Genomic DNA, 25,558 nt, shown 5'->3' with positions numbered 1-25,558 from the left:
TTCAACATGAAAAAACATGTAAGCAAAATAATGAAATTTGGGTATTCTAAACTCAGAATCTTACACCATCTAAAACCTTTACTTACCTTCTAAGATTTCTGCACAGTCGTACAAACATTAATATTTTCAAACCTGGACTATTGCAACTCACTTCTGTTGGGCCTTCCTGAAAGCACAATTAAACAACTACAACTTCTCCAAAATACTTCAGGAAGACTTCTGATAGGAACTAGAAAATTTGATCACATTATCCCTTCTTTAATCGACCTTCACTGGCTTCCAATAAAGTTCAGAATCCAATACATAGTATTATCCCTCATCTTTAATATCATAAACAACTATGATCCACCTCCTCCAGGAATAACAATAAAAAGCTACAGCCCACAAAGAGATCTCAGATCTCAAAACAAAAATCTTACAATTCCTTCAGATCTGAGCACTTATCTAACCCAAATAAGAGAAAGAATGTTCACAACAGCAGGACCCAAATTATGGAACGATCTACCTGGATCAATAAGATTGTTTACAGAAAAAAATACATTCAAACAAGACCTTAAAACCTGGCCCTTCAGAAAAGCCTATGAACTAATGTAAAGAGATATCACATAAACCATTTAATTAACATTATTACCAGAAATATTGCTTCTTCTCAGCACATCAAATAATATTTGAATAAAATCTATTCCAAACTAAACAGTACTAATCAATATTAGGTTGTTTTCTTTGAATGTTTTGATGAATCAATAGTATTACAATAGATACCATCACTCTAAATAACAACCTGTTAATACAATATTTTACAATGCAATTGAATGCAATTTATATAAACCTTTGTGATCTTCTGTTGGAATGACAGTATATAAAAAGCATAAATAAATAAATATATAAATAGATAAATGTGAGAGTAATCCCTAAGGGTCCAGAACAGGGGTAAAGTGAAAAATGTTAATGCAGTGCCTTTGATGACGCTTCCTCTGGCACACCTAAAATATCTTTTACCGTGCTATGTTAAATAAATATGTACCTATGCCTAATATCCCTCAAATAAACATTTTTACAACACTTTCTATTAGATAAAATTAGATATTAGACCACGTTTCATCCAGCAGAGGTGTAAAACAGCAAGAATGAATTAAAATTCTATTCCTGTTCTATGTGAGGTCAATTTTCAAATCTACTACTTTGTTATAAGTTTTTTGGTATATTTTGCCAGCAGACTTTACCTTTGAAACTTCTCTTGGATACAAAGTTTGGAAAGAACATAAGAACATAAGAACATAAGAAATTGCCATGCTGGGACAGACCAAGGGTCCATCAAGCCCAGCATCCTGTTTCCAACAGAGGCCAAAAACCAGGCCACAAGAACCTGGTAATTACCCTAAGTAATTAAACACTAAGAAGAACCCATGCTACTGATGCAATTAATAGCAGTGGCTATTCCCTAAGTATAATTGATTAGTAGCCATTAATGGACTTCTCCTCCAAGAACTTATCCAAACCTTTTTTGAACCCAGCTACACTAACTGCACTAACTACCTTCTCTGGCAACAAATTCCAGAGCTTTATTGTGCGTTGAGTGAAAAAGAATTTTCTCCGATTAGTCTTAAATGTGTTACTTGCTAACTTCATGGAATGCCCCCTAGTCCTTCTATTATTCGAAAGTGTAAATAACCGAGTCACATCTACTCGTTCAAGACCTCTCATGATCTTAAAGACCTCTATCATATCCCCCCTCAGCCGTCTCTTCTCCAAGCTGAACAGCCCTAACCTCTTCAGCCTTTCCTCATAGGGGAGCTGTTCCATCCCCTTTATCATTTTGGTTGCCCTTCTCTGTACCTTCTCCATTGCAACTATATCTTTTTTGAGATGCAGCGACCAGAATTGTACACAGTATTCAAGGTGCGGTCTCACCATGGAGCGATACAGAGGCATTATGACATTTTCCGTTCTATTAACCATTCCCTTCCTAATAATTCCTAACATTCTTTTTTGACTGCTGCAGCACACTGAGCCGACGATTTTAAAGTATTATCCACTATGATGCCTAGATCTTTTTCCTGGGTGGTAGCTCCTAACATGGAACCTAACATCGTGTAACTACAGCAAGGGTTATTTTTCCCTATGTGCATCACCTTGCACTTGTCCACATTAAATTTCATCTGCCATTTGGATGCCCAATCTTCCAGTCTTGCAAGGTCCTCCTGTAATGTATCACAGTCTGCCTGTGATTTAACTACTCTGAATAATTTTGTATCATCCGCAAATTTGATAACCTCACTCGTCATATTCCTTTCCAGATCATTTATATATATATTGAAAAGCACCGGTCCCAATACAGATCCCTGAGGTACTCCACTGTTTACCCTTTTCCACTGAGAATATTGACCATTTAATCCTACTCTCTGTTTCCTGTCTTTTAACCAGTTTGTAATCCACGAAAGGACATTGCCTCCTATCCCATGACTTTTTAGTTTTCGTAGAAGCCTCTCATGAGGGACTTTGTCAAACGCCTTCTGAAAATCCAAATACACTACATCTACCGGTTCACCTTTATCCGCATGTTTATTAACCCCTTCAAAAAAATGAAGCAGATTTGTTAGGCAAGACTTCCCTTGGGTAAATCCATGTTGACTGTGTCCCATTAAATCATGTCTTTCTATATGCTCTACAATTTTGATCTTGAGAATAGTTTCCACTATTTTTCCCAGCACTGAAGTCAGGCTCACTGGTCTATAATTACCCGGATCGCCCCTGGAGCCTTTTTTAAATATTGGAGTTACATTGGCCACCCTCCAGTATTCAGGTACAATGGATGATTTTAATGATAGGTTACAAATTTTAACTAATACATCAGAAATTTCATTTTTGAGTTCCTTCAGAAACCTAGGATGCATACCATCCGGTCCAGGTGATTTGCTACTCTTTAGTTTGTCAATCTGGCCTACTACATCTTCCAGGTTCACAGTGATTTTGTTCAGTTCATCTGAGTCATCACCCCTGAAAACCATCTCCGGAACTGGTATCTCCCCAACATCCTCATTAGTAAACACGGAGGCAAAGAATTCATTTAGTCTTTCTGCAATGGCCTTATCTTCCCTAAGAGCCCCTTTAACCCCTCTGTCATCTAATGGTCCAACCGACTCCCTCACAGGTTTCTTGCTTTGGATATATTTAAAAAAGTTTTTATTATGAGTTTTTGCCTCTATGGCCAACTTCATTTCAAATTCTCTCTTCGCCTGTCTTATCAATGTCTTACACTTACCTTGACAATGCTTATGTTTTATCCTATTTTCTTCAGATGGATCCTTCTTCCAATTTTTGAAGGATTTCTTTTGGCTAAAATAGCCTCTTTCACCTCACCTTTTAACCATGACGGTAATCGTTTTGCCTTCCTTCCACCTTTCTTAATGCGCGGAATACATATGGACTGCGCCTCTAGGATTGTATTTTTAAACAATGTCCAAGCCTGTTGAACACTTTTAACCTTTGCAGCTGCACCTTTCAGTTTTTTTCTAACTATTTTCCTCATTTTATCAAAGTTTCCCTTTTTAAAATTTAGTGTTAGACCTGCAGATTTACTTATTGTCCCCCTTCCAGTTATTAGTTTAAATTTGATCATGTTATGATCACTGTTGCCAAGTGGCCCCACCACCGTTACTTCTTTCACCAAATCTTGCGTTCCACTAAGAATTAAATCTAAAATAGCTCCCTCTCTTGTAGGTTCCTGAACCAATTGCTCCATGAAGCAGTCTTTTATTACATCCAGGAACTTTATGTCTCTAGCAAGTCCTGATGTTACATTTACCCAGTCAATATTGATTCAATGATTTTGGCTATTGTCAGAAGTGTGGCAATCGGACGGTAGTTTGAAATATCAAGAGGATCTTTATTTTTAGTTTTAGGTATTGGTAGGATGGATGTTTTTTTAAGAGATTCTGGAAACGTGCCTTGAGATAATGATGAGTTAAATATATTAGTTATGGAGTTAGCAATGTCAGTTCTTATATTTTTCAATATGTATCCTGGACATGGATTAAATGGACTGTTGGAGGGTTTTGATTTATCTAAGATATTTACTATTGTATCAGTATTGATTGTGTGAAATTCAGAAAAAGAATAGTCAATTTGAGGTAAATTCAATTTAGGAATCGGAAGTGTAGCAAATTCTTCTGATATCTTTTCAATTTTCTTTTTGAATTGTGTGGCTATTTTGTTACATAGCTCATTTGTTATTTCAGTGTTAGCATTTTCTGGTATGATAGTTAGTCGTTTAACAATGTTGAATAAAACATTAGGATTTCTATTTGCAGTTTGAATTTTGGATGCATAAAATTGTTTCTTGGCTTTTATAATTTCCTTTTTGCAATTTTGTAGTTGAGCATAATAGTCATATTTGCGTTCTGGTAATGGGTTTTTGCACCAGCAACACTCTGATTTACGGTTTATGTTTTAGAGACCTTAATATGTCAGAGAACCATACTGAGGAAGGTTTTGTGTTTTTCTTTCTATGTTTTGGTGATGCTAGAGTATCTATATGTTGTGCAATTGTTGTCTCTCAATAGGTTAACATTTCTGTTATTTCTGAATATGGGTTTTCATCTAGGCATGGTATAACTGAATCAATTAGTAATTCGGTGTTAATTTTCTTACGTGTTAAATATGTATTAGAATTGTGTTGTTGTCATACATTAATTTATCTGTTGATTTTGTTCCTGTAATTTTTATTAAGAAATGGTCAGACCATAGTACAGGTGTTATTTCGGATGATAATACAAACTTTTCTGCGTTAAAATAAATTTGATCTAATGTATTTCCCATTTTATGAGTGAGTTTATTTAATAACGTTGTTAGACTGAGACCAGTTAATGCATCTAACAAGTTTGTAACTTCTGAATGTGATGATTGTTTATTGAAGTATATATTAAAATCGCCTGTGATTATGGTATTTGATAAATCGCATGGTAACGTTAATATTGTCTCATGAAAAATAGATAATTGTGATGTCAAAGTACCTGGAGGACTGTAGACTAGGCAAATGTTTAATAAATTTGTTGTGATTAGAAGAATTTCTATTGAATATGTGCATAATGATTTTCTTCTTTGGTGCTAAAGTTGATTTGATAATAGCAAGCAGGCCGCCTCCTCTACGACTGAGTTGCGGTTGTGATATTGGTATAAAACCTTCAGGACATAAGGCATTTAATACTCTGTAATACACGTATATCTTCTGCAGCATTGCAAAAGTTTTCAAAAAGAGTTGGGATGTGGGCGGGGCATGGATGTTTCAGGGTGTGAAGCAGAGGTGTGCACATAAATACTTATGCAAACCAACCCTCACCAAAGTCCCTGGCCATGTGACTTTACTTCTTCTATGGATGATGCGTAAGTTCAAAAATAAAGAAAACTAGGCTGATCTGTGGGGTTTTAAGTATTGGGGCTATCTAGGGAGAGTGAAAGCTATTAAAACTAGGGAGGTTTAGAGTACCTATCTCTTAAATGGGCAAACTGGGGATGAACTGGTGAAACTGGGAATAGCTTAGGGACGTGCCCCTTTTAAAATCACCCAACTTATGTAGTAGAAGCGAGATTAGTGCTCCCATGATTACGCTCACTTAAATTTGGCGCACATGTACACATGGCCAAGCTATTTTATAACGTGTGCATATATTTTATAAAATAGCCATGTTCCTGGGCGTGGGCTAATGCATGCACTGTTTAAAAGTTACCATCCCTGGGAAGATAATTTTCAGTACCACTCACATGCTTTCACGTATATGGGCACACACAAATTTACTACTATATTTTATAACCTACGTGGATGTGATATGGTCAAGTTATAAAATATAAGTACATATACGTGCACACATGCTCACATATGAAAAACTATGAGACTTGCAAGTTCTGACTTACCCGGATAAGTACCGATTTATCCAGCTAAGTAGCGGCATTTAACCGGATAAGTCTCAAAAGTGCTATTTAGATGGATAAGCAGTGCTTTTCAGTCATATCCGGCTAAGTTGCACTTGCTGCTTCTTAGCCAAAGTTGAAAAATTGCTGGATAAGTGCCGCTATTTATCCAGATAAGTTCAAATTTGTCCATCTGAATAGTGACAAAGGTGCTTAGCTGGATAAGTTGAAATTTATCCACGTAAGTGTGCGCAAATGATATAACTGTGTATGTATACTTCAAATTTTAAAGGGATACCACCAGTCAGCTTTTCACTTTTAAGATGTTTATGATCACTTACTCCAGATACTGAGCAGGAGTAAATATGCACAAGTAAGGTGCCACATTCACATGCATAAATTGCTTATAAAATAGCAATTTACTCATGTAAATATTGGCCTCTATCCAGAACATCCTCTGGCTTGGCCTTTTTTTTTACACACACAAATGTACTTGTGGACCCTGATTTATGTGTGTATGTTGCAGTTTTTAAATTAGCTTATACTCACATATATGCTATTTTACACATGCATGAGCTATTTTTTATGTATGCAACCATTGAAAATTTACCTATAACCACTTAAATGGGGTTTTGAAAATTGCTATGATAGAAAGTAATATTTAATTGTGTAACTCCTTCGAAAATTACCTCCACAGTTAGCTTATTAAACACAGATCCAGCTTTAACTAAAAGAAGTTTAAAATCACATATTGTTTCTTGGACTATACTGGATAAATATGTACTATCTACTTTGCCTGGGAGCACTATGTACCACTGTTTGGACCTACTATACAAATAATCCCTTGACAAGAGAGTTATAACTTCCCCATTCTCATATAGCAAGTGTTAAATTGCATTGATCCACTGATGGTTCTTTATTAAAGCACCTGGTAGAAAGATAATTCACTAATAGAAAGGCCTAGAAGCCTTTCACCATTTATGATCAACCTCTGGATCAGCAAATATCTGTAATCAACATTTGAAAGATCCAAAGAACTCCTCCAAAAATGCAACCAATCCCATGAGACCCTGCTGGGAGGAGGAAACAGGGAAAAAATAAAAACACAGTATCAGTGTTGAATGGCCAGATGCACAAAAGGGCAAGCCCCTTTGGTGCATCATTGAGGAGTAACACCATTGACATGATGCTGCTGGGAACTGTGTCATTCCTTAACCTACCTGGATGGACTGATGTCGCCGGTGAGTGGTACTAGTTGTGGCAAATGCCCCAAGAAGGGAAAAGCTGTTGGGCCTGAAGCAACCCTTAGAGCCCCAAAGAAGCTGCAACAGGAACAAACTTACTACAAACTGACTACATAAATATGAGTCTAACTCAGGGACAGTAGCTTCCAAACGGGCACATTCCTGGCTTTTAAAATTCACCTTTTATAGCAGTGTTTCCCTATCTTCTCCCGGTGGAACACCTATACAGTCAGGTTTTTAGGATTCCCACAATGAATATAGATAGTTTTGCATATACTAGGTGTCCACTATGCAAATCTATCTCATGCATATTCATTATGAATTTCTTGAAAATCCTACTGGTTAGTTATGCCTCCAGAAGAAGGCTCGGAAACACTGCCCTACAGTAGCTATAGCAATTGCTTTGTAATAAAGTCTATCCTATTATGAATAGTTATACATTAGAACCATTTTAATAAGAGATTTTGTGACAGCTAATATTTCAATAATTATTAACGGTATAGCTTTTTTCTTTTGAATAGTGCCACTAGTATACATTATTTTGATTTCTTTTTCAGTATTCAGACTTGGATGTAAAACCAAATGAGTCCAAATTAATATTGAACTTTTTCACAGCATGTCTTTAGCACAAAGTCAAATTTATTAGACTAATGGGTGCATGTATTAAAGAAAATGAGGGCTGAATAATCAGTCACAAGTATAATTAGCAGATCTGCAAATTCAATGGTTTCACCTACAGTTTGGAAGACCCCCAAGTATGCAAAATAATCCTCGTCTTTTTGCTTTCTCATCTTCTGGAAGAACGGCTCATGCCAAGTTTGAAGCTGGCACAGCTGCAGCTGTTAGAGCTTCAGATAGTCAACCTCCAAGAGAATACAGAGAAGGATGAAGCAAAGAATCTGCACGCTCCCTCTACACCATCTTGACCATCTGTATGTGGACACAAGGCTTTAAAGTCAGGCAGCTGTGCTGATAATACCCTACAGAGGGGGGCTCAGAAGCTTAGGATGCAGTTTGTTCAATTTGTGGGGATGAGGACAAGGAAATAAACATTATTACACACTCATCCATCTTCTATAGTGTATAAACACGCCACAGGAAGACATTTGGGTGTCTCATCAAAATCCACCTGCAGTGCTTTCATTATCTGTTGAGATGTATTTGCAGGTGCCAAGCAGTATGGGATCTGGAAGTTCTCTCTTTATGTATTTTTTGTACTTTTTTCCAAATAGAATGGAAGCTTTTAAATGACAGTGAGAAAGAAAGTATACTTTTAAGAATATTTAATCTCTGCCTAAATCGTTGAAAGTTACTGTCACAAGACTGATGTTAGCTTTTTTGCTGCCTTGTGCAAAGAATTACTGTGCTGCCCCTCCTTGATCTATTGCTTTTTTTTTTACACTTAATTTTGAGTGTTTTTCCAATAAGCAACACAAAGCAGAAACTGTCAGACTCTCTTTCTGTCTCCCTCAAATTATCAGTCTCATACTCTGCATATACACACATATATACGCAAATATTTTATAACCTGCACATAAGAACTACATGCATTTTATAAAATATACATATCTCTACTCCCATAACATACGCACATATTTATGCTTATGTGTGAATAGATGCAATGCATTAAAACCACATATATCAATGATTTGAAAGTGCATACTTTTCCAAACTACTTAAAAAATATATACACATATATTTTATGCCTGAAAGTAAAGTAAGACTAACTCGTTTAAGTCCAAATTTATACATATAAGTCGGACAATTTTAAAACATGCATATGAAAATGAAATTAAACAGTTTACCAATTAGCTCATCCAGTCCTTCCTTATTCTTCAGCCTGAACAACCCCCCCCCCACACACATACACCCCCCTCAGTTCACCGTGACTTCCCACCCAGTAATAAGTACTAAACTTTAAAACATGCAGTTATATGGATGCACATATGCATACACATATATTTTATATCATGTGCACAAATGCACTCACGCTATATAAAATATGCATAAATCTACCTAATAATGTGTTTGCATATCAAAAAATATGTGGCATGTATTTTACGTGTTGACTTATCCGGCTAAGTGGGGACAAAAATCCAGCTAAATAGTACTGAGGCTAATTATCCAGCTGTTTAAGACTTATACGGCTGGATAAATAAAAGTGCTACTTAGGTGGATAAATTTGACAGAGAAATAACTAGGGTTTAATGACTTATCCAGCTATCGTAATTATCTGGCTAAGTAGCACTTTTTATGATTTATCCAGCGAAGTAATACATTATCTAGATAAGTGGTGAATATCTGATCTGTGCACATATTTGTGCTCCTAATTTTAATCATTTATAAAAGGAAATGTAACTTATAAATTTTTTTAGCACTTAAGGGTGGATTTTCATAGGCCACACACATAAAATACGGCCTTTACGTGCGTGGCCGGGCCTAGCACGCGCCGAGCCTATTTTCAAAAAGGCCCGGCCACATACGTAAAGGCCGGTACTCGCATAACCAAGGACCTTCCTGAAAGGGCCAAGCCAAGGGACGTTTTCTGGGTGGGGCAGGACGAGGCTAGAGGCGCCTGGTACAGTGGCCATTTGCTACTGTGCCGGGGGATCGCTCACTGGCAGGGTGCAGGCGCACACAATTTGCTCCTGCTCCTTGGCAGGAGCAAAGGGTAAAATAAAAAAAATAGGGGTATTTAGGATAGGAATAGGGGAAGGGGAAGGGAGGTTAGGGTAGGGGTTGGGAATTTCCCTCCCAGTCCACTCCTTAATTGGAGAGGCTGGGAGGGAACTGGGGAAGGCCCCGATGTGTCGCTATGCAATTTTGCTAAATTATACCCCCACCTTGCGCGTATCGACCCGACATTTTATAACATGCTCGTGCCAGCGTGCGCATGTTATAAAATTGTGCGTCTTTTTTGAAAATCTACCCCTTAGCTTTTACGAGTGTAAATTCTCAAATTTTATAACATGCACATGTGAAGAAAATGATCAGTTTAACCAATTACTCTACCAGTTTGCCCAGTCTATATCTAGGTCATTAAGACCTCCTTGGTTCTTCAGCCTGCACCCACCCCAGTTTTCCAGAACACTCACCCAGTCAGTATTTGTCTATAAAAAATTATATTCTGACTTACTCCTGATAATTTGCAGGTGTAAATATGTGCAGGTGACAACCATACACGCCATGTACACAGATTTTAAAATACCCCAAAATATCAATAAGTATAAGCCAGCTTGTGCCTTCATTGGCAAAATACCTGAAGTATCAATAGTGTAAAATTGAGATAATGCAACTAAAGGCCAGGACTGGTGCAAGGGAATTAGGTGCCCCAGGCACTTTCTGCCTTGTGCCCACCCTCCTGGTCGTGCCTGCCCCCCGCCAGTCACGCCGCGACCCACTTTAGGGGGGCGTGAACTATGTGGGGCTATGAGCGGCCAAATCTCCACTCCTCTTTGGAACCATCACTTGAGGCCCCACATGTCTCACACCCAGGGGCAGTTCAAAGCAATGTGCCACCTGAGGTGGGAACCACATGCCACCCACCCAAATTTAAATAAAATAACCCCCCTAAGACTCACAAAAACCCTTGGTGTTCCAGAGAGGGGCCCTGGATTGATCTGCTGCTCCCAGGCCATCAGCTGCCACTAAATAAAATGGCACTGGTGGCCTTTAGCCCCTACCATATTACAGGGGCTACCGGTGCCATTCACTGGCCCTTGTCACATGGCAGGGGCAATGGATAACTAGTGCCATTTTGGTTAGTGACAACCAATAGCCAGCCCACTGCTGGACCACCAGGAGTTTTTGTGAGTCTTGGGGGGGTCAGGAGGGTGGCACAATGGGGGGAGGCAGGGTGAAGCGGGGGCTAGGCAGAACTTTGAAGGGGCACTTTTTGCCATTTCAAAATTCTGCCCCCTGAAGCGGCCACTTCACCCTGCCTCATTATAGAATTGCCCCTGCTCGTGCCCCCTAATGGTTGTTGCCCTCGGCCCAGGCCTAGTTCGCATAGTGGTTCTCCCGGACCTGCTAAAGCATGTAAAGAGAGGAAAAAGCAGCAATAACTCTCATAAGCATGCTTAGGACTGGATTTTAAGAAGTTCGTGCGGGCGTAGATTTCTGCGTGCAACCTGGTGAGCACAAATCTACGCCCGACTTTATAACATGCGCACGCATGGCTCATTCCAGTTTTACATTAAAATTGCTACAAATCTTTTGACTCCCCCCAGTCCCTACCCCCTCCCTACCCCCCCTTCTCTTCCTCCCCATACTCCTGATGCATTGTGTCTGTATTGTATTGGGGTTGTATCTTGCGGATCTGTAGATTAGTCATGCATAGGCAAACAGAGATATATATATGTATGCATATATGAATGCTCAGGTAAGGCCCTCACCTAAGTTTTCGGAGCCATATATGGAAAGGGGAGTAGCTAAATTGTTGCATCCGTCGGGCCTAGACAGCTTTGCCCTGTTTGCCTCACCTTATTCACGGCTCCTCCCACTTACCTGGGGAAGATGGCTACCACCACGTCTATAAGCCGACCTCTCTGGTGTCCCTGGAACGGCTATGGTGCAGCCTCCCACCATTGCTCCTCCCAGGTACCTACTACGGTGTGCACGCACGCACAACCCACGTCTTTCTATCACCCTTGGCGTGAACCTCGAAGGTGTTCCCTCATGCTGATGTCACGCCATCCGGGTATATTACCTTCACTAATTTGCTAGCTCATTGAGTTAGCAAGGACTCAAATCCGTTCCTGTCTACGCTACTCTGCCACTTTCATGCTGGCACAGGAAGCTCTCTCTTTGCCTTTCGGGGTATCAGCTAACCTGGGTACCCACTCCCTGGGGCCCCTCTGCTTTATTTTAGGTACCTTACAGGGAACAGGTACTCGCTCCTCGAGGGCCTGCTCTCCCTGCCTCGGTGCCTGTACCTTCTACAACATACCTGGTGGAATTGCATATCAACAGCAAACACCTAGTGAGTACACTCTCAGTCTATCTCATCCACAGTATCTCCTCGCTGGGAGACCTGCTGCAGAACCTCCTGACGTCATCAAGGAGAGAAGGGCTCCCCCTGCCGAGGGCCCTGAGACTGCAACTATAGACTGCCTCACTACTGCCACCTCTGGTGGCTCTCTTCACGCTGTCTAATAAAGAACTATCTTGTGTTTTGTGTAGTACGAGTCTAGCCCAGTGCTGTAGCTCCTCACAGGGCTCCTCCCTGTGGGCGTGGTCATCTCCACAGCACCCAAGGATCCACCAAAACACACATAACCACAACAGATTGCTAACTCCATGGATCTGGCTCAGCTCACTGCGTTGCAGGCCATTCCAGACCTGCCCAGGGGATCTCCGAACAGCAGACTGTGTTGGAAGAACTGACCGCTGCATTTAATTTACTGCACACACATATGAACTCGCCTTCCACCTCAGGTAAAGAAGCTAAACTGCCTAAGGTGACGGTCAAGACTACTGTGCCTCTAGCATCTCCCAGCTGCTTCTCGGGAGAAGTCTGGAGATGCAGAGACTTCATTAACCAGTAGGGATGTGAATCAGGCTTCGGATGATTGAAAATATCGTCGATATTTTCAAAATCGTCAGAAATCGGGGGCTCCCCCAAAACGATAGGAAAACCCCACGATATTGTTCATGGGGTTCTCTTATCGTTTTGGGGGAGGGTGGGAAAAACGGCACACAAAAATAACCCCTAAACCCACCCCGACCCTTTAAAACTAATCCCTTAGATTCCCCCACCCTCCCGACCCCCAAAAAAACATTTTACAGGTACCTGGTGGTCCAGTGGTGGTCCCAGGAGTGATCTCCCGCTCCCGGGCCGTTGGCTGCCACTAATCAAAATGGCTCTGATGGCCCTTTGTCCTTACCATGTGACAGGGTATCCGTGCCATTGGCCGGCCCCTGTCACATGGTAGGAGCACTGGATGGCCCGCGCCATTTTTAAAGATGGCTACCACCGCCTCCACTGCCACTTCCGTTATCAGTGCCATCCCCGGCAGCTCAATCTACTGCCAAAGATATCCAACAACTTTAGACTCAGACAAAAGAAATGCTTATTAAACAGGATTTTGAACAAAGGAGGGATACGATGCTCATCACTGCAAGGCTTCAGTCTTCAAGCCTGGTGATAAAGTCTGGCTTTCCATGAATCACTTAAGACTTAAACTTCCTTCAGCTCGTTTCGCTCCTCATTTCGTTGGACCATTTCCCAATCTCCAACAACTGGGCAATCTCACTTACAGTCTGAAGCTACCATCTACTTTAAAGATCTACAATGCATTCCGCGTCTCACTATTGAAGCCATTGATCCTTACTGAGTTCAACAAGATACCTGAAGCTACACCTATAGATGCAGAAGAAGACATCAAATACAAAGTAGACGCAGTTCTCAATGTGAGAAGACGGGGCAGAATATGGGAATAGCTCCTGTCATGGGAAGGGTATGGCCCTGAAGAAAACTCTTGGACACCAATGTCTAATATCCTGGATAAAGAGATGCTACAGGACATTCATCACTTGCATCCTCAAAAACCAAGACCTGGTAGGAAACAGCATGGGCGCCCTTTGAAGAGGGGTACTGTTGAATCCATCGGTCCTAGATGGCTTCACCCTTTTTGCCTCACCTTATTCATTGCTCCTCCCGCTTACCTGGGAATGATGGCTACCACCGCGTCTACAAGCCGACCTCCCTGGCGTCCCTGGAATGACTATGGTGCAGCCTCCCACCGTTGCTCCTCCCAGGCACTTACTAGGGTGCGCGTGTGCGTGCAACCACATCTTTGTATCACCCTTGGCACGAACCTCGAGGGCGTTCCCTCATGCTGACATCACACCACCCGGGTATATTACCTTCACTAATTTGCTATCTTGTTGAGTTAGCCAAGACTCAAATCCTTTCCTGTCTATACTACTCTGCCGCTTCCGTGCTGCCACAGAAAGCTCTCTCTCTCTGCCCTTTGAGGTAACTGCTAACCTGGGTACCCGCTCCTCTGGGGCCCTCTACTTTATTTCAGGTGCCTTACAGGGAACAGGTACTCGCTCCTCAAGGGCCTGCTCTCCCTGCCTCGGTGCCTGTACCTTCTACAACATACCTGGCGGAATCACATATCAACAGCAAACATCTAGTGAGTATTCTAAGTCTATCTCATCCACAGTATCTCCTTGCTGGGAGACCTGCTGCGGAACCTCCTAACATCATCAAGGAGAGAAGGGCTCCCTATGCTGAAGGCCCTGAGACTGCAAATATGTCTGCCTCACTACTGCCACCTCTGGTGGCTCTCTTCAAGCTGTCTAATAAAGAACTATCTTGTGTTTTGTGTAGTATGAGTCTAGTCCAGTGCTGTGGCTTCTCATGGGGCTCCTCCATGTGGGCGTGGTCATCTCCACAGAACCCAAGGATCCACCAAAACACACGTAACCACAACACAAATAAACTATGAGATGAATGAACGAGGCTCTCTCTCTGTTTTTTTCAAGCGTCATTTATGTCCTTAATCCCCTTTTTACTGGTGGGCGAGAGATACATACATAGAAGTGATGGCAGAAGACGACCAAACAGCCCATCCAGTCTGCCCAGCAAGCTTTCACACCTATTTGTTTTCATATTTATCAGTTACTCTGACCGCTGAGGTCAGGGCCCTTATTGGTCACTTTTTGGTTCCAATTCAGTTCCACCCCCACCATCGATGCAGACAGCATTGCTGGAGCTGCATCTAAGTGAAGTATCTAGCTAATTGGTTTGGAGTAGTAACCACCGTAATAAGCAAGCTACTCCCATGTGTGTTTACCCTGCCTGTGCAATTAAGTCCTTGTTGGTTGTCTGAATATAAATCCTCTTTACGTCATTCCCCCTGTCGTTGAAGCAGTGAGCTGCATTGGATATGTATTCCAAGTGAAGTAACCGACTTAATTGATCTGGGGTAGTAACAGCCGTGACAAGCAAGCTACACCCATGCTTATTTGTTTACCCAGACTATGTAATTCATTCCTTGTTGGTTGATGCTGAATATAAATCATCTTTTCTTCATTCTCCCTGCCGTTGAAGCAGAGAGCTATGCTGGATGTGCATTGAAAGTGAAGTATCAGGCTTATTTGGTTTGGGGTAGTAACCGCCGTAACAAGCATTCCAAGTGAAGTATCAGGCTTAATTGATTCGGGGTAGTAACCGCCGTAACAAGCAAGCTACACCCATGCTTATTTGTTTACCCAGGCTATGTAATTCATTCCTTGTTGGTTGATGCTGAATATAAATCATCTTTTCTTCATTCTCCCTGCCGTTGAAGCAGAGAGCTATGCTGGATGTGCACTGAAAGTGAAGTATCAGGCTTATTTGGATAGTAATCGCTGTAACAAGCAAGCTACTCCCCTGCTTTTTTGTGGATGCAAATCCTTTTTTCCACATTTCCTCTTGCCGTTGAAGCATAGAGCAATGTTGGAGTTGCATTAACTGTGTGTATGTTTATTGAATAAGGATATTAATCTCCAGGTAGTAGCTGTTATTCCTGCAAGCAAGCCACCCCCTTGCCTCTTCTCTTCATTCACATCCTCTAGACTTTATGGATTCACAGTGTTTATCCCATGCCCCTTTGAAATCCTTCACAGTTTTGGTCTTCACCACTTCCTCCGGAAGGGCATTCCAGGCATCCACCACCCTCTCAGTGAAGAAATACTTTCTGACATTGGTTCTGAGTCTTCCTCCCTGGAGTTTTAAATCGTGACCCCCTGGTTCTGCTGATTTTTTTGCAAAGGAAAAGGTTTGTCCATTGACTTTGGATCATTAAAACCTTTCAAGTATCTGAAAGTTTGAATCATATCACCCCTGCTCCTCCTTTCCTCCAGGGTGTACATATTTAGATTCTTCAATCTCTCCTCATAAGTCATTCGATGAAGACCCTCTACCTTTTTGGTTGCCCTTCTCTGGACTGCTTCCATCCTGTCTCTGTCCCTTCGGAGATACAGTCTCCAGAACTGAACACAGAACTCCAGGTGAGGCCTCACCAAGGACCTGTACAAGGGGATTATCACTTCCCTTTTCTTACTCGATATTCCTCTTTCTATGCAGCCCAGCATTCTTCTGGCTTTAGCTATCGCCTTGTCACATTGTTTCGCCGACTTTATATCATTAGAGACTATCACCCCTAGGTCTCTCTCCTGCTCCATACATATCAGCCCTTCTCCCCCCATCGAATACAGTTCTTTCAGATTTCCACACCCCATGTGCATGACTCTGCTCTTCTTGGCATTGAATCTCAGCTGCCATATCTTCGACCAGTCTTCCAGCTTCCTTAAATCCCGTCTCATTCTCTCCACTCCTTTCGGCGTGTCCACTCTGTTGCATATCTTAGTGTCATCCGCAAAAAGACAAACCTTACCTTCTATTCCGTCTGCAATGTCGCTCACAAAGATATTGAACAGGACCGGTCCCAACACCGATCCCTGCGGCACTCCGCTTAACACCGCTCTCTGTTCAGAGTAAGTTACATTTACCATCATACATTGTTTTCTGTCCGTCAACCAGTTTGCAATCCAAGTCACCAGCCATCAAATGTGTCCCAAATAGAGTCTGTGACTTGGGACCTTTTCAATGAGGAAAGCTTAGCAGTCAGAAATTCAAAGGTATATAGTTTCACCAAGAGTCGAAACCAGTAGTCCTGGTGCACTATTGAGGTTCCTACCCAGTTGGAGAGGATTACTTTTCCCCACCAGACTTGCTTTTTGGAGAAATTTCAATGTCAGGAGATCTTTGACTATCGAGGCAAATGTGTCATTCCAAACAACCAAAGAGTCAGATCAACAGGCAAGGGTAGATTGATAATCTGACTGCAACTATCATATATTCCCTCCCAGAATGTTTTGATCTTTGGGCAGGTCCAGAAGCTGTGGAAATAGGAGGCAAAGGAATGTAAACATTTAGGGCAACTTGGAGAAGGGGCTGCTTTTGCTAAAAAAGCATTGGCAGGGGATAAATAGAATTGTCTTAAGAATTTAAATTGTAGTTCTCTGTAAAGGACATTTTCGGAAAGATGTGGGATATCCTCAAAACAATGGGCAAATTCTTGAAAGGATAAATTGAGGACTGACTCTTTCTGCCTTTTCCCAAACAGCTTTTGTAAATCTTCCCAATCTGGTGTTCCATGTAAGGCCTTGGTGAAACGAGCTATAGATGGTTTCTGTTTCCCATCTCCTAGGACAGTGCTTTTAGGGCCAAGTTCTGTGGGCTAGGTTTTAATAATAGTGCATGAGGTCTGATAAAATGACGTATTTTCATATATGCATAATTATCCAAGGCTGGTAATTTTCTGATATGCAGTTAACAAGTATATACTTGACAAGAAATAATGTACAGAGGATTACACCATAACATATAAATCAAGGAAATAAGTAAATCAAGATAATGTCAGATATATTCTAACTCTTTCCTCTGTATCATCTTGTTAGACCACCATTATGGGGAAATACCCAAAAGAAATTACATAGGAAATGCTTAATTGTCATTTAGAAAGTTAATGGCCACAAACACACGCTAGTATAATATATTCTATAATGGTTGGGTCAGATTACTTGGAGCTAGTTCTAACAATAGAATAATTTGGATTAACTTTATTATTCAAAAAGGAATTTAATTGCAAGGGGTAAAAAAAACCCCATATTTTAACTCCAGCATGCTTGATAATGCACTTGCATGGGAAATACAGCCAGAAGGAGATGTCCAAACCAATCACAGCTGGGCGCATCAAGAGGAAACATTTTCTTTTTTGCTTGTATTATTTTTGCAACATCTGGAAATATACAAATCTTTTTCCCTAGAAATACTTTTCTTTTCCTGAAATACATTTTGAGAACAAATTCCCTATCAGAGTCCAAGGCTATCGACACAATCAAAGTTGAAGTTTTCACGTCTTCTTCCACTGATGTCTCCAGAAATGAAGCTAGGTGTGATGTATCTATTATAGGAGATACTTCGGGTCTGATATTCAATTGTGGTGATGATTTGAGCAATAAGTAATATGCTTTAGAGATTTATGGTAACATCTCTTCCTTTATTTGTAATATTTCTAAGAAATATTTTCTGTGCATTTCAATTGGTGTCACAAACTTCCTCTTAGGGAAATTCAGAATCCTTAAATTGCAATGGCGGATACTATTTTCTAAATTTTCTAGTTTGTTTTGTAAATATGTATGTCCAGTTACAATAGTACCCACTGATTTTTGAAATTTTAGTTCTTTACGCTCCTGAACCTCATTTTGAGCTTTAATGTCCAGCACTTGAGATTTTTATTAATCATTAACTTGAATAGTTAGATCTTGCTGCTGAGAAACAAAATGTGAAAGCTGATCTGTGAGGTTAATAACCACTTCCCATATATTATCTAATGTTATTTGAGGAGGTTGTTTAAGAATAACAGTCATTACCTCTGTATCCAGTTGTTAGAAAGCCCTGTTTTGATCCATTACAGCTTGAAATCCAGCATTTTCTTCTTTCATTGTCCAGCTAACCACTCCTACTATTTGCCCCTCTCTCACGGCTCCACCCGACGCCAAGTCAACCAGCTTGCTAAGGTCTTCACCACGAGACAGGAACAAGCAGACCTCGTCAGCGCTCTACGTCGGGGGGCCGAGTTGAGGAGGAGCCCGGCTCGACTCCGGCAATAGAGATGATTCTGGGTCCAGATCAGGGTGTGATGGACCACCACCCACATCACTGTCCAAGGACTTCGCTTCGGAGCATATCTCAGGGTTCCGGAGAACATGATGATCCATAGGACCAGACACAGGCAACGATTCAGTCACTTTGGGGTAAGTTCTTGCTTTCCCCTTCCATTTACCCATTACTGAATTAAGGAAACTGATTTCCGAAGCAGAAATTTAAAGAGGGTTGGAAGAGTCCGGAGCTCCCGAGACTAGTGTGCGGCCATCTTGGTATTCCCCCTCAGAAGAACTGCTTTTGTAACTCTCTGAAAATATACATATCCTGTTTTTTGGGAACTAAGTTGATAAATATATCGTAGACCCTGTTCCCACCATCTATGGAATGGAGAGTGACCCTGAGTGGGGGGAAAGATCTTATTATCACACACACTCAGCAAAGGTATAAAAATGTGGGGAGAGTTTAAGAACATGACAGAGAAGCGACCAGGCTTTCCTATCCAAAGAAATCAGTGTTTGGGTGACCAAATTAGGTGGAAGCACTGTATGGATGGCATATAGTAGAAAGTTAAGTGAAGAAACCCCTAACCAGGCAATTAGTTGTTGGGATGGAGTAAAATAGGAAGTACCACATAACCAGTCATGTAGAAACCGCAGCATGCAGGCTAAATTATATTGTCGTAAATTAGGACAGTTTACCCTCTCTTGATTGAGTGGCTTCATTAGAGATTGTAGTGAGCTCCTTGCCTTCTTTCCAGTCCATAAACATTTTTGAAGGATTTTCCCCATTTCACTGCAGTCCTTTCTAGTGATCCAGAATGGTACCATCTGAAGTATGTATAGCCACCTATGGAGGATTATCATTTTAAAGAGCTGCACCTTACCCAAGAGAAGTAGACTGTAATAAAGAGTGAATGTTAGCCCTGTAAAGGTTTGGGAGATTAATTGGGATCTTAATCCCTAGATATGTTATTTCACTCTCAACCCATTTTAGTGGGAATGTCCCTGTCCATAAGGCTTTCGTCCATTCCCCAATATCTAAGGCTTCTGATTTATCTTGATTTATCTGCAACGCTGCAAATTAGCCATATTCTCACTGTAATTGGAGCAAGGGGTCTAGGGACTTTTCTGGATCTGTAAAGAAGATTAGGACATTATCCACAAAAGTGGCAACTTTAAATGAGCATTGATTCTTTTGAAAGCCCCGAATGTCTCTGTCTGATTCAATTCTCCTTAGCAGGGGGTCAATAGCTAGTATATATGGTATATATAACAGCAGGGAAAGTGGGCATCCCTGCCGGACCCCCCATCAGATTTCTACATCTGTGGATGTGCGGCCATTCACTATGATGTGTGAAATTGGGTTGGAATAAAGAAGCGTTATGTATGATAAGATGTTTCCTTGAAACTGAAATCTTTTGAGTACTGAGAAGTAGAGATGTGATTCAGCTGTTTTCCCATGGTTCGGGCCAATTTTTTTGACCGCCCCATTACTGCGCCGGGGATTTAGTGTGCACTAATGGGAGTTAGCGTGCATTAACCCTGAAAAATGAATTTTTTTCGGGGTTGCCAAACCAGGATGAATTAGGCAATTTCCTTGAAATTGCCTAATTCATTCTGGACAAATGCACATCCCTACTAAGAAGAGATATAGCCATGGTACTTTATCAAAAGCTTTCTCTGATTCAAACCCACTTGCTAGGGCAGGTGTTTGCTGAGCCAAACATGTGAAGATTGCAGTGATGATCTTGATAATATGAGAGCGGGCTGCTCTTCCTTTTACAAAGCTTATTTGGTGTTCTGAAATCAAGTGGGGGAGAATGAAGCCCAGATGTTCACCCAGTACTTTGGCTATTATTTTTAGGTCACACTTTAGCAAAAAGATAGGCCTGTATGAGGCGGGTAGTAGTAGGTCTTTTCCGGGCTTGGGCAACACTGTGATATGTGCCGTATTGAAGTAGAAGGGGAATGTGTTTCGCTGTAATGCATCCGTAAAAAAAAAGTTAATGGGTATAGTAAATGTGTTTTTAGGAGATTGTAGAAATCATAGGAGAACCCATCAGGTCCCGGAGCTTTCCCAGGTTTTCTCTTAGCTATCACATTTAGGACCTCTATTTGTTGGATCGGCCTGTTGAGAAACTGAAGCTAAGCCTCTGTTAATGTTGATAGGGTGAGGTGTTTAAAAAACCTTTCCTCTGCTGGGTCCCCCTGAGGAGTCATCAGTATATAAAGTTTCATAAAACACTCTGAATACTTCACAGATTTCTTCCTGTCAATAGCTATCTCTCCCTGAGTGGTCTTCATACAGGAAATTAATGCTTTCCTTTTATAGGATCTGACCATATTAGCTAGGTGTTTGCCCACTTTGTTGCCAAACCGGTAGAAATTATGCTCTGAGACTTGCAATAAATTCTGTGCCTTCTGTTGTAGTAAGAAGTTTAGATCTCTCATGATCGCTAGATAGGCGAGGTTATGTTTGGGTGATGGGTGGTCTATCAGTTTTTATTTCACCTTTTGGAGCTGCAGTTCCCACTGTAAGATAGCTTTGTTGCCCTTGCACCTGCTGGGCAACATATGAAATGATTTCTCCCCTAATCACCACTTCCGCTGTTTCCCAGTGTTATGGTTATGAGGTGTTGGAGTGGATTCTTGGGTACTGCGGTGATGGCCATTCCCACGGGGAGGAGCCCCATGAGGAACCACAGTACTAGGCTAGACTCTATAAATGCAGACACAGAGAAGTTGTATTTATTGTACAGCTCGATGGTACTACCCGGGTAGTGGGAAGCAGTGAAGGTAACCCAGTAGAAGTAGTCCAGGGGTCCTCAGCAGAGGAGACCAGTCTCATACTCAAGTAGGTGATAGGCAGCACTGCGTAGCAGGGACAGGTCCCGAATGTAGACACAGAGCACTGAAGCTGAAGGTAAGACAGACTGAAAGGGTTAGTACTCACTGAAGTAGAAAGCTGAATTGTTGAAGGTCTTGGCAGGCAGAAGTTGTTCAGTGGCAGGCACCAGATTAGGGAGAGCAGGCCCTCGAGGAACATGTACCCAGTATCCCAAGATAGGTACCTGAAACAGAGCAGAAAGCCCCCCAGGGAGCGGGTACCCAAGTTAGTGAAGAAATACCCCGAAGGGCAGAGAGAGCTTCCTGTGGCAGCTGGGAAGCAGCAGAACAGCTTAGACCAGAGGCAATTCAATCCTTGCTAACTCAGTTTGTTAGCAAACGAAGGGCAGGCTAAATACTAGGATGTGATGTCGTCACTCGGAGGGGACGCCCCTGAGGTTCCCGCCATGACATGGATACAGACGTGGGTGGCTTGTGCACGTGCACCCTAGGAGGCCCTCAGGAAAATCATGGTGAACGCTGTTGCCGTTGCCGATCTGGGGACATCGGAGAGAGCGGCATAAAGACGCAGCAGCAGCCATCTTCCCAAGGCTTGAAGAGAGAGAAGGAAGAAAGGTGAGGCACAGTGGTTGAAGTCATCTGAGACCGATGAACACAACACCCAGAATGTGAGGGGTTGCTAGGTATTGTTGGTTGTGCATAGTATAGTCTTCTCATTTGATTTTTAAGAATTCCTGAAAGCCACGGTCATTGCTCAAAAAACCTGGGAACTTCCAAAGCCGTTCTTCGGGTTCATGCACCGAGAACTGCAAATCTATCCTGTGGTCTGAGATAATTTGTGGGCCAATAATAGCATTCGTGAGAAAGGAAAAACCCGTTCGAGGTATCAAGATATAATCGATCCATGAAAGGGAAGAGTGGGCTCGAGAAATGTGAGTGTAATCCCTTTACTCTGGGTATAGAGTGTGCCATGAGTCTAAAAGATCATACTCAGCACAGAGAAAGGCCACCCCTTTTCCTGCTGTATGTTTAATGGGGGGTCCTGGAGAGTGCTTTTCTATTTGGGGTTCGTAGGTATTGTTGTAGTCACCCACTAGCACTAAAAACACCCGAGCATGCATTATCAGTTGGTTGAGAATATAGATAAAAAGTTGTGAGAATAATTATTAAACGTGTAAAGGCTTAGGCTACAGACAGAGATTTCCCTTCCATTTAGGAGGCTTATGACCATCACAAATCTGCCTTCTTCATCATATATAGTGTCTAAAACTTGGAGGTTGGCATCTTTGTGAACTAATATGGCTACTCCTGATTTTTTGTCTTTTGCAGCAGTGAAATTTATTTATTTATTTATTTATGGTTTTTATATACCGGAGCTCCTGTATACAATACATATCGCTCCGGTTCACAGAGAACAGTAATAATTACTGCCGGGTGGCAGTTTACATGGAACAGTTTACAAGGAACAGTTTACGAGGAACAGTTAACATGGCCATTTGCATGGAACAAATCAGAATACTCAATCTAAGTAATAAGAAGACAGAAACTAATTAGTCTCAACTTTAAACATATAAATAGGGCAATTTATAATCTTGGATAAGTACATTAGAACCAAAGGGCAGGGGTTGTTATATCTTCTAGTTCTTAGCTCTCTGGGAATGCTTGCAGGAAGAGCCAAGTCTTTAGTTTCGCCTTAAAAGTAGTGTGGCACAGCTCAAGGCGGAGGTCTGGTGGTAGGGAATTCCAGAGGGACGGGCCCGCAGTTGATAGAGCGCATTTTCTTAGGGAGGATTTTGCGGGCTGGGCGCGTTTTCTTAGGGAGGATTTTGCTGGCTGGGTAATCATTCTATTTTGATATGCTCTTCTAGTCGGCTTATCTGAAGTATGTAGTTGCAGTTTGAAGGTTAAGTTGAGTGGGGATAAGCTGTGAAGTGCCTTATGCATCATCATGCTGCTTTTGAACTGTATCCTGTATTTAATGGGGAGCCAGTGGAGGTGCTGGAGGATCGGGGTGATGTGGTCTTTTTTTTTGGCGTTGGTGAGTATTCTTGCTGTGGAGTTTAGTACCATCTGGAGGGGAGAAATAACAAGCACCCACCCATTCTCTCACCAATTTCAGACTTTCCCCCTGGGTCAAATGAGTTTCTTGATAACAAGCAATCATGGTTTTGCAGTTCCTTAACTGAAGAAGGGCTTTCTTTCTTTTTATCGGGGATCCCAGGCCATTAATATTCCAGGATGTTACTCTCACTGAATCTCCCAGTTTAGCCAAAATGTATAAATAATCCGTGGTGAGATAATTATGTTCCGCTGCTGGACCCCCAGCCAGCCCTGCAGCCTATAGTTTGCAGAAAGAAAGGCCTTCTTTTTCAAAAAATCTGTGCTTTTCCCCTTATCGTGGCCCAATTTTCCAGCTTATAGTAACCTTCTAGGAATAACTCAGAACGGCCTTGGCCTGTAATCCTTATAAATTTCTGCATTGTAAAGCTTATGGTCTTTTCCAGGCATTCCACAAGACAGTGAAAAAAATACAGAAGTATCCCACCCCGCTCCTTACCCTCTCCCCCTCCCTTCCCCTCCCTCCCCCTCCCTTCCCCCCCTGTACCCCAATCATAGTCCATATCTGTAACAGGCCCCATAGTTATGGAGTAAGGAGTCACTAATACGATGCGTTTGGGTGCCATACTTCCTATATATATATCAGTTATTAGTCAAAAAAGAAAGACCGCAATAAGAAAAGTAAAGTAAGTAAGATCATGTCGTCGATCAGGCACACAATCAGTAAGAACACCGTCCAGCTGATTGCACCAGGAAAGGACAGATAAATGAATATATGAGTGAGGGACTGATAGTTGCAATGCAGCTAGGAATGCTGGGTGTGAGTTCCAACCCTTTCACTCTGATCATGTATTGTTGGCCCAGAGAATAAAAAAGATAGAGTCAGTCAATCTGCGATATTTTGACCTCCGAGGCAGCTGATATTACATCTCAGCAATTGAGGAAATTTTGAATAGCAAAAGGAGAAAGCCTCCAATCCTCCAGACTGGAACTCAGCACCATGTAGCTGTCTGTGGAGGGGCTGTCCATCTTAGCGACATGTGGAATCCTTGATGTTGCATTCTGTGCTGGTAAATAATTAACGATGCAGCAGTTCCAAGAATTTATTCGCTTCTTCCACTGAGTCAAAAATTTTTATCTGATCTGCATGCCAAATCTTCAGCCGCACTGGGAACTGAAGAGAAAATTTGAGCATACCGAGGAGAATCCTCACAGCAAGGCCGATACTTGCGCTGCAAAATCCTGAAAAATGTGAATTCTCGTTGATTTATAAGTGAGCTCTTGTGCTTTGCAGTATGCTTGTAGTATTGCTTATGATCATAATTCATAAGGTTTGCTATTACTGCTCTGGACCTTAGGTCACGCTCTTTCCGTGGGCCTGGCCTGTGGGCCCTTTCAATCTGGAGAGCCGGTTGGAGACTTGGCAGTTGAAGTGACTCTGGTAGCCATGACTCTAGAAAGGCACTTAAATTTTGGTCTGCTATCTCTTCAGGTATGCCGGTGAAACACAAGTTTGACAATGTGATCGGTTTTCCAGATTGTTTAATTTAGATGCCTGCATTTCATGGTCTTTTCAAGCGCCACTAGTTTTGCAGTTGTTGCAAGGGAGTACAGCTACTTGGCCCTCTATTTGTTCAAACCGCGGGTTTAGGTCTGTCAGTGCGGTTCATACCTCAGAGAATTGCGATGAAATGACTGATAGCTTTGCGTCCAGGGCTTCCAGCACTGCCGCCTTGAGATCTTCCACAATGGTGTGGCCTGTGCCTTTGCTGCTGGAGGTTTCAGGCATGGCCGCCATTTTGGGATCCACCAGCTTAGGTTTTTCTTTATCCTTCTTG

This window comes from Rhinatrema bivittatum, chromosome 6 (assembly GCF_901001135.1).
Source record: "Rhinatrema bivittatum chromosome 6, aRhiBiv1.1, whole genome shotgun sequence".
NCBI lineage: Eukaryota > Metazoa > Chordata > Amphibia > Gymnophiona > Rhinatrematidae > Rhinatrema > Rhinatrema bivittatum.
This window is presented reverse-complemented; position numbering follows the sequence as displayed.